General features: G+C 43.6%; 1 long non-coding RNA gene across 5 annotated transcripts; it reads left to right on the forward strand.

The window, feature by feature from the left end:
* The first annotated feature begins 1,507 nt into the window (after positions 1-1,507).
* On the forward strand, positions 1,508-7,569 carry LOC307205784. 5 transcript variants are annotated; one of them, XR_013834055.1, is made up of 11 exons: positions 1,508-1,638; positions 3,076-3,114; positions 3,837-3,871; positions 4,433-4,517; positions 4,720-4,748; positions 5,115-5,178; positions 5,473-5,546; positions 5,920-5,973; positions 6,373-6,472; positions 6,711-6,829; positions 7,256-7,569. It is a non-coding gene; the product is annotated as an uncharacterized lncRNA (long non-coding RNA). The 5 variants fall into 5 exon arrangements; XR_013834056.1 differs by having other exon boundaries at positions 4,720-4,744; XR_013834057.1 differs by having other exon boundaries at positions 4,433-4,480.
* Positions 7,570-9,285: the final 1,716 nt, after the last annotated feature.

The following is a 9,285-nucleotide window of genomic DNA, read 5'->3' on the forward strand; positions in this document are numbered from 1 at the left end:
AGGCTCTGTGGTTTAACCCACAGCGCCACCTGTGTCCCTGTTACCTGATGTCATATGTAGCTTCAAGGAAACAATTGGGAAATCAAGGTGTGCTCTGGTGGTTCCTTTGCTGCACTGAGGCATGCTCCCACCTTGGTGTGGGAGGGGAAAGTGGTTGGCATCAAAACTGCTAAAATAGGGACCATTCCATTTTAACAATTGTTTCAGTAGAAACGGCTTTCCTCCTCTGGAGCAAGAGTCAAAGAGCAGCACAGAGGTCCTGTCTGAAAGTCCTTATGCAAACTGTTCACTCAATCTGCAAATTAAGAACTGCAGTTCCGGTGAACCCACTGAGCCTTGGGTGGTGGCCATCTGGGGCCTTTTGCACCGCTGGCCCACTTCCAGCCAATACACTTACTTATGTAGCATGTCAGGTTCTAGTTGTGGAAGTCACCACCTTAATGACCAAACTCATTTCCTAGTGATTTTCAGTAGTAGAATGCCAGATCCTTTTTGGTGGGGGTCCTGGGCTTTAAAGGGCTCAGGGCTGCATCTAATTCAGTTCCATTTGTGATTGCGCAAGTAAACTGTGGTGGTGATTCTATTTCCACTGTCCCATCAGCTGTGTGATAAGCAGTTTCATCTCAAAAACTCTGAATTGTCCTGACTTGGTCAATTTCTTGATAGTTTACCTGATTGGACTGGCAGCCATTAGCAACATATTTGCATAAACATTTCTACTTTGCTATAATGCTGTGTGGTTCTGCCTTTGCACGGGAGATAAAAAGATGGGTTTCCTTGTATGAAACTTACTGTAAGCTTTGACTTGCTTCCCAATACAGTAATTCTTCCAGGGGAAGCAAAATGTTTTCAGATGAGTTTGGGGCGAAACAGCACACCAAAAAGAGGAGGGAAGAATTAGAATTCTGCACATGCTCGGGGCCGTTCTCGTTATCACTAGTACTATACGTGCTCCAGAGAGTGCCTGGAGGAGAAAGACTCGAGATTAATCTACAGCTCCATTCCATTCCGCACCCCGCCGATCGAGGCCAGTGCGCATGCGGAATCCCTGCGTCCTTCGTTTTACACGTGCTTGATGTTTGTCTATTGCGCTTGCGCTTTCCTTTTCCCGCCCTGCCCTTTCGTAAAATGTCCTAGAGACAATAAGGTCATCTGAAAAATTAGAGCGACACGCAAAGGCTATACTTCCGGTATCAACTGAAAAGGAGATGAAGATGGCCGCCATTAACCATTTTAAGGAGGGGCAGTAACACGGTTCTATACCGTCATATCTCCATGGTAAAAGCCCCTTAATTCTCCGCTCCAGAAGCAGCGTGCAGACAGGAACAGAGTACGAAAAATCCGTAATACTATTATCTCTCGAAAATAGTACTCACTATCGCAGGGATAGAAAGAAGGCCATAGAGCTCTCTCTTTTCTATCTCTATGGTCACGGTCGTCTTCAAGCAGTTGTAAAAGAGGGCGCATGCGTTCTAACGTCTCAATTCACGCGCTAAACGGGAGAATTTGTAAAAAGCGACGGCTATTGGGCAGAAAGGGAAGGCGGGGAAGAGTTCCCGGCATGCTCCGCGGCTACTGCCTATTTAACCCTTCAGCGGGTGGGCGCTGTTTCTCTATCTAAGGCAGTCCTGCAGCAAGGTAGGTAAAGGGCGTAGGAGGGAGAGTTATTGCTTTTTAATCCGGAGCCATCCGCGATTTGTGGCGAGTTTCAGGCCTGCAAATCCCACTAAAGGGCTTCTGTAGTCTTTCCCTTATCTTTGGGTGTGAATATTGAGTAGCCCTTGAACGTTTTTGTTGAGAAAGGATGCGGTCAACGGGCCGCGTATGATCTTGCAAGCTCGTGCAACGCTTAATTGGGCGCAAGGCCCTTGGATCTCTTGTGGGACTTACTTCTGAGTAAGCATTCGGCCAGTTCTATATAAGAGGTGGCTGAAATACAAATGAAGGTTACTTTATTTGCCATTTAACGGCTGGGTGTAGGTAATAGCTGATTTTTTAATTGCTTCCAGTAAAATATCTCGCAGCGATTCCTGATACCTGGAATAGGTAGACTTTTGTACGTGTCTGTGGACGCTTAAAAACGCTACCGACCCGGATGCCTATCAGAAAATGTGAATAAGGGCAAGTGTGCCCATCAAGCATTGTTGCATTATCCATAATCCTTTATTATGGTTTTATATTCCATTCATAGACCACAAGGCTCCCAGGCTACAGTGTTTATAAACTAATTTTTACAGATTTGTGCAACACATGCCATGAAGCATAAATACGATGAAGGCTTACAGCAGCCTAACTTCTTATGGATCTGATCCAGCTTGTGTAATACTTTATGTGCTGTTACTCTGTTCTCTATTGTTCAGAAAATAGTAATTGTTAGGAATCCAATGATTTTTCATGGTGTAGCTCTGTGCTGTGTTAAAGAAATCTGAGCTTGGTGCAATATGCTTTTGAGAAACAATGCATAGGTTACGGCTTCATTTCTCCATAACTTTTAAGGGTCTGCTGTAGATCTTTATGATTAAAGTTGGTCACTGGAAATCGAGACCCAAATTACCCTCACAGAGCTACCCTTCACCCAGTACTCTGGGGATTAATTGATAAACCACTTCAGAAATTGTAGCTCTGTGGGAGGAATAGGGGTCACCTAACAACTCTTAGCACCCTTAACAAACTACAGTTCCCAGGATTCTCTGGGGAAAACCAGGACTGTTTAAAGTGGTAGGATGCATAGAATTGGCATTATTGTAAGCCATCTGCTCCAACCCACCACATCAAATCCATAGTGAGCGCATTCCCTCACAGACTGCCTTTGCTTAAAAGCTTTTGAGATCAAGTATGGTTTTGGTATAAATTCCCCAGCCATAAGGGCGATATGTCTGGGGCTAGCCCTCCCTCTGTATACTTAATGTCTTTCTCTGATGAAACTACACAGACCTGTACTGAAAAGTTCTGTGAGGACATCCTTTTGTTTCTGAGAATGGACTCCTGGTTGCCATAGTCAGTTACTACTTTCTAAGATTATATCGCTTTTTAATGTCTAGCTTATAATCAGCTGTTGCCTTTTTCTCCTTCCAGACCTGAATTTGCAAGATCATGTGCAACTGTGCTTTCCAGGTGAGGTGGAAATCAAATGTGTTTAAGCTGTTCTTTGTACATTCTTGGAAAGATGGGCAGTTGTTGGGCAATTGACGTTTGGTACATGGGAGGTTTTTAAAATATAATACGTTGTGTATTTACATTGATGTCCAAATATACAACTTGAAAATGTACTATGAGGTGTACTCTGTTTGAATGCCATGTTTTAGAAGCTAGTTCTAACCATGATCTAGCATGTTGCAGAGTAGGATTGGGATAAAACTCTGCAATGATCCTTCATTTCTTGCTGGGTGGCTGTGTATGTGTTCCAACAGATCCATGAAGCCCACTTGCTCTTTCTGAAGACCTTAGAAAGCTGTACTTGGTATCATATTTTAAACTGTATGTCTGTTAAAAAGAGAACTTCCCTGGGTGCCCTTTCTAGCCATTGTTACAAGGGCATCAAGTGCTACAGAGATGAAATCCACGAACTCTCTCTTTCTGAGGCTTCAGTGGAGAAAACCTTTACCAGATTCTGAGTAGCACTAGCCCTGAGCATCAGTGTGGGAGATGGAAGTAGATTTTGCCAAAGTGCCCTGACAAAATTGTTCTGTGTCCAAGACACAAAGACCATGTGGTCAAGTTGTGTAGAATCTCCCCCTCATACGCACCTTTGGTATAGCAGCATTAGTGATTGAAGGCAGTGTGGTTTTTATTTTATTTTTTGATATATATTTTTTTCATATTCCCCCATTCTACAGCTGCAAGAGTCATCATCTATGTGTCTGTACCACATGTAAGTATTTTATTTATATTTATAAAGTCTGCCAACCCCATTTTTAAAGTGCATTGAGGACATCAAGGAGCAGTAATTAAAAACAAAACACTTCATTCACCACCACTTCTGTAACTGCCACTTTGGCTACAGTGCTCATTGAATAACATGACCAGCTGGATAATGTAGAAGCCAAAACATTTTCCTTAAACTTGAGATATTTCTGTTTATCTAGTCACTAATTTTTGGTGATTTGCTCTCAGATACTTGCATGCTATTTAGAGAACTAGTCCATTTGAGGAGAAGCAAAGTAGTCTTGTTGCATCCAGTGTAGCAAATTTCTAGTGGGAGGGGGCAGAAGTTCTCTGGACAAATCCTCTGGGTGTACCCTACCAGCTGTTTTGGGCTCCTTTTTGCTGCCTTACTGTGTTCAGTGATGTTAAAATTGACAAGCATATATCTGATGTCTAGTGATGTCAGCTTCCTGTCTGAGAACACAAGACCTTCCAGCTTGCTGAGGGAGGAATGAATGGGTATACAAAATAAAATAAAAAAAAATGCTTCCAATTTCCTTAATTACAGGATGTATATTCCTGAACGAGGAGCAGCTGTGTGGAAAGCCCTTAAGAGGTATGTTTGAAGACCAGTGCATCTGAATGATGGGGAGGTGAGACCTTTGTGCGCTGGGTGTGTTTCAATTGTTTGCGCTTGACTCTTTAGTTTGAAATGATGACCTACGTTGATGGACGACATTTAGTCTCATGGCAATAGAGTTACCAAAGCCCTGATCAAACTGCTGCTCCTCCGCGTAGCAAATGCATTCTGTCTTGAGCTTCCTTTTACTGAACAAGTTCTTATGTCCTACACAGGTGCAAGGACCCTGGCCAAAAAAAAGTGAGTATTGGAGGTACAGCTCATTTTAAAATTTATGCACTGTTTAATATAGGGGTGGGGGTGTTGTTTCCCAGCTTCCATCAGCCCTGGCCAGCATTAGCAAGGATTTGGGGAGTTGTGGTTGAGCAACATCTGGAGGACCTGACATGTTCCTAACCTCTGGGTTAGTGTATTGTTACTCTTGCTTCTGTATTGCCACCCAACTCGCACCTGCTGTCTCCCAGTGATGAGACTTTTACCGCCCCAGTCTGATTTCTTGTGACTGAGTGGTCCTTTCTGAGGCTTAAGAGCTCAGCAGGACTTGGGTGAGGTTGGATGGTCATAGCTGCAAATCGGGACTTAATAATAATCATTTTCTCTTGCTTTCCAGGATCTGCTGTTTCTTTCAAACAGCAGAATGGAGCAGTTCATTTAAAAGATGATTCTTCCAACAGGTATGGGTTTTTTTCTTCGCAATCAAACAGCCACATGCTAGCAAGAATAAGATCTAGGATTTTCAAACCTAAAGCATCACTCTGGTCCCAATGAAGAAATCCTATTGCGTCTTATCTTCTGTTTTGGCGCCAGAACCTGCAAAGGTTGAACCCACTGGGGCCAGCAGAGGGGAAAGATGAAACTCTGCTCCAGAAGGAACTGTCTGATGGGACTTGGGTCTGATGAGGAAGGGCTGTAGATCAAGTTCATTTTTGTATGTATTTATATACATAGATTACTTTTCTTTCCTTCAGAATGCATGACATACTCCAGAGAGCCAGCCTTTGTGGACTGGACTGCTTGTCCTCCTGTCTCCAAAGGAAGAAAAGTGAGTTTGCATATAGCGCTAATTTTTCTTTTATCTTATCTGCTAATAGTCAATTCACCCACCCTCCCTCAGTTCCCACTGACATGATGATCTCACTTGGAATCTCGTTCGGCTGAATTTTGCTGTTGAGAAGCGGAATCTGAGCATCAGTTGGGAGAGTGTCTAAATTGGAGGTGGTGGTAGTTGCTGTATCAAAACTTGCACCTCACTGCCTGGCTAAATAATGTCCCAGCCCTTACATTTTTGCTCCAATTTTTAAGTTGATGGGATTTCTTTAAATTTGAAGATTCCTACTTATGGACTAGAGGTCGTGCTTGACAATTTGTTTCTTCTGGTATTTTTCCCCTAAATGGCAAAACCATCTTTCTTGCAGAATGGTGAACCTGAATTGGGGCCCCTCCTTCTGTTCCTGGTGGAGATTTAGCAGGTAAAGTTTATCTGATAGGTAAAATGGTAGCATACGTGAAAAGCTTAAAATACAATTTTATTCATGTCTGCTTGGAATATATATATATAATCCTTATATAGGATTGAAACCTTCGACTATCTAGCTGTCCAGATTACAGCTCTCTCTGGGGGATTCCAGAAGCCCTGCACTCTGTAACTTTCCAGTATGCATAAAAAAGAGGACTCCCATAAAAGTTAGGAAAGATTGAGCAGTTAGTTGCCTGCAGTTTTAATGATGAGTTTCACTAGCTCACTTTGATCATTTATAAAACCATGAAAATGTTTGAACAGCTGAAAAACTGCAAAGAAACAAATTAGGTAGATTAAGAAGGATTTTTGGGCCTTGGGTCTGATTGTGTGTGTTTCCCCCTCCTTGCAGATGACTCCCTGAAGCCAACTGCATACCTAAGCTAGGTGCTAGACCACTGGTCCATCCATCTCTGCATTGTCTACATGGACTGGCAGCAGATGCAAAGAGGGTAAGTGCTTGCCCTCCACAGTTGGGGGGTTGGGGGGGTGAGAGAGAGAGAGGGCACTCCCTCCTCTTCCCAAGTTGGCTCCAGTGATGAGATTGTTACCGCCCCAGTCTGATTTCTGTGACTGAGTGGTTCCTTCTGAGCCTAGGAGCATGGCAGCAACATTTGTGTAAGAGATGGGAGATGACAGTTGCTCTTTGACTTCATTATACTTAACATCTCTGTTTTTTCCTTTTAATAGAAGAACTCAGATTGGGGCTCCTACTGGTCTCTCCAGTAACTGGTAGCTTCCTTAGTTGTGATCTCGCTGCAGCATTGATTCCTTCCAGCCCACATCACCCAGCCTTCTGCATCCAACAGGTGAGTTTTAAAAACTGGCTGCTGTAAGGCAAGTGGGGGGAGAACCAGGGTTGATGGGAGCTACAGTTGAGCGACATTTGAACAGGCCACAGGTTCTCCAACTCCTGAGGGTTAGGGGAAGGATTGGAGTATTACATAGTCCCAGAACATGAGCTTTTGGTATAGTGGTATGGGGAGGAGTCCCAATGAGGAGATAAGGCAACATGTCTTACCATCTGTCTTGGCTCCAGAACCTGCAAAGGTTGAACCCACTGGAGCTGGCAGAGCGGAGAAGAGGAAACGCTACTCCAGAAGGAGCTGTCTGATGGGATTCGTGGGAGGACAAGCACAGTGGCTGTGTATGGTTTTGATTTGTCACCTATAGTAACTCATCTTTGCTATCTTTGTTTTCTTTCTCCCTCCTGCCCCGCTCCCTTTCATACACAGGCATGCACAATTGCTGGAGACTGTTCTCAAGATGATCAGCAAGCTGTCAGTGCTCTCGATTGATTCCCCCCACCCCAAGTGCTAAAGCAATCGATCCAATGTTATTGTTTGTAGCCTATGGCCATTACAATACAATGTGAACACATCACACAGCTGCAAAATGACAGTTTCCTGAAAAACATATGTAGCTTATTGCTTTATGGTGGCTTTCAATTTGTGTGCAATCAACTTGTAAACTGCTTTGCTTTTTAGGCAAAAACTAAATTTCTTAGAAATGCATTGTGGGCAGTACTGAATAAATTACATATGTGTGACACATTGCTTTTTGTGGTTTTTTTTCCTGAGTCATGGGTAAAGGGTTGTATGTAGCAAAGTTGAGTGGATATTTCTTTACACCACAATATATGGGACTCTTCAGTATCCATTCCAGTAACCTGCAAATGGCAGAACTTGCCTTGTTTCTTCATATGTATTTTTCTGAAATTGGCACTTTTGCAAATGTGATGGAGGGAGAGCTGGGTATGATAATTGATACTTCGGTATACAGTTACATCTGGTAAAAGGTTTCTTTTCCTTCTACAAGCCAAGGGAACTCTTGACAGCTACACAGTGCCATCTACTGCATCTATAATTAATAACACCAATTCACAATGTCAAGCCACTCAATTCAGTGGATGATGAGAGCTCATAAGCTGTCAAGTTGTGTTTCCATACACCTATATTTGTTGACAAGCCTTAGCCTCTTGAGACATTTCTAAGAATGTTCCCCACTACTTGTTCCTGCAAAGAACAGCAAGTAATTGTTAGCATGTTGTTGAGATCAGGATGTAAGCAAAAAACAGGAACTGGCAGGAAGACATTTTGGGGAGACAGAAAATCATTCATGCCTGCATAACTTCCATTTCAGTGTATCTGAAGACGTGTGGATGTACACAAAAGCTTATACCTAGGACAAACTTTTGTTGTCGTTTAGTCGTTTAGTCGTGTCCGACTCTTCGTGACCCCATGGACCAGAGAACGCCAGGCACTCCTGTCCTCCACTGCCCCCCGCAGCTTGGTCAGACTCATGCTGGTAACCTCGAAAACACTATCCAACCATCTCGTCCTCTGACGCCCCCTTCTCCTTGTGCCCTCCATCTTTCCCAACATCAGGGTCTTCTCCAGGGAGTCTTCTCTTCTCATGAGGTGGCCAAAGTACTGGAGCCTCAGCTTCACAATCTGTCCTTCCAGTGAGCACTCAGGGCTGATTTCCTTCAGAATGGAGAGGTTTGATCTTCTTGCAGTCCATGGGACTCTCAAGAGTCTCCTCCAGCACCAGAATTCAAAAGCATCAATTCTTCGGCGATCAGCCTTCTTTATGGTCCAGCTCTCACTTCCATACATCACTACTGGGAAAACCATAGCTTTAACTATACGGACCTTTGTTGGCAAGGTGATGTCTCTACTTCTCAAGATGCTGTCTAGGCCTGTCATTGCCCTTCTCCCAAGAAGCAGGCGTCTTTTAATTTCGTGGCTGCTGTCACCATCTGCAGTGATCATGGAGCCCAAGAAAGTAAAATCTCTCACTGCCTCCATTTCTTCCCCTTCTATTTGCCAGGAGGTGATGGGACCAGTAGCCATGATCTTCGTTTTTTTGATGTTGAGCTTCAGACCATATTTTGCACTCTCCTCTTTCACCCTCAATAAAAGGTTCTTTAATTCCTCCTCACTTTCTGCCATCAAGGTTGTGTCATCTGCATATCTGAGGTTGTTGATATTTCTTCCGGCAATCTTAATTCCGGCTAGGGATTCATCCAGCCCAGCCTTTCGCATGATGAATTCTGCATATAAGTTAAATAAGCAGGGAGACAAAATGCAGCCTTGTCGTACTCCTTTCCCAATTTTGAACCAGTCAGTTGTTCCATATCCAGTTCTAACTGTAGCTTCTTGTCCCACATAGAGATTTCTCAGGAGACAGATGAGGTGATCAGGCACTCCCATTTCTTTAAGAACTTGCCATAGTTTGCCATGGTCGACACAGTCAAAGGCTT

Source organism: Podarcis cretensis (genome assembly GCF_951804945.1).
Source record: "Podarcis cretensis genome assembly, chromosome: 16".
NCBI classification, from domain to species: domain Eukaryota; kingdom Metazoa; phylum Chordata; class Lepidosauria; order Squamata; family Lacertidae; genus Podarcis; species Podarcis cretensis.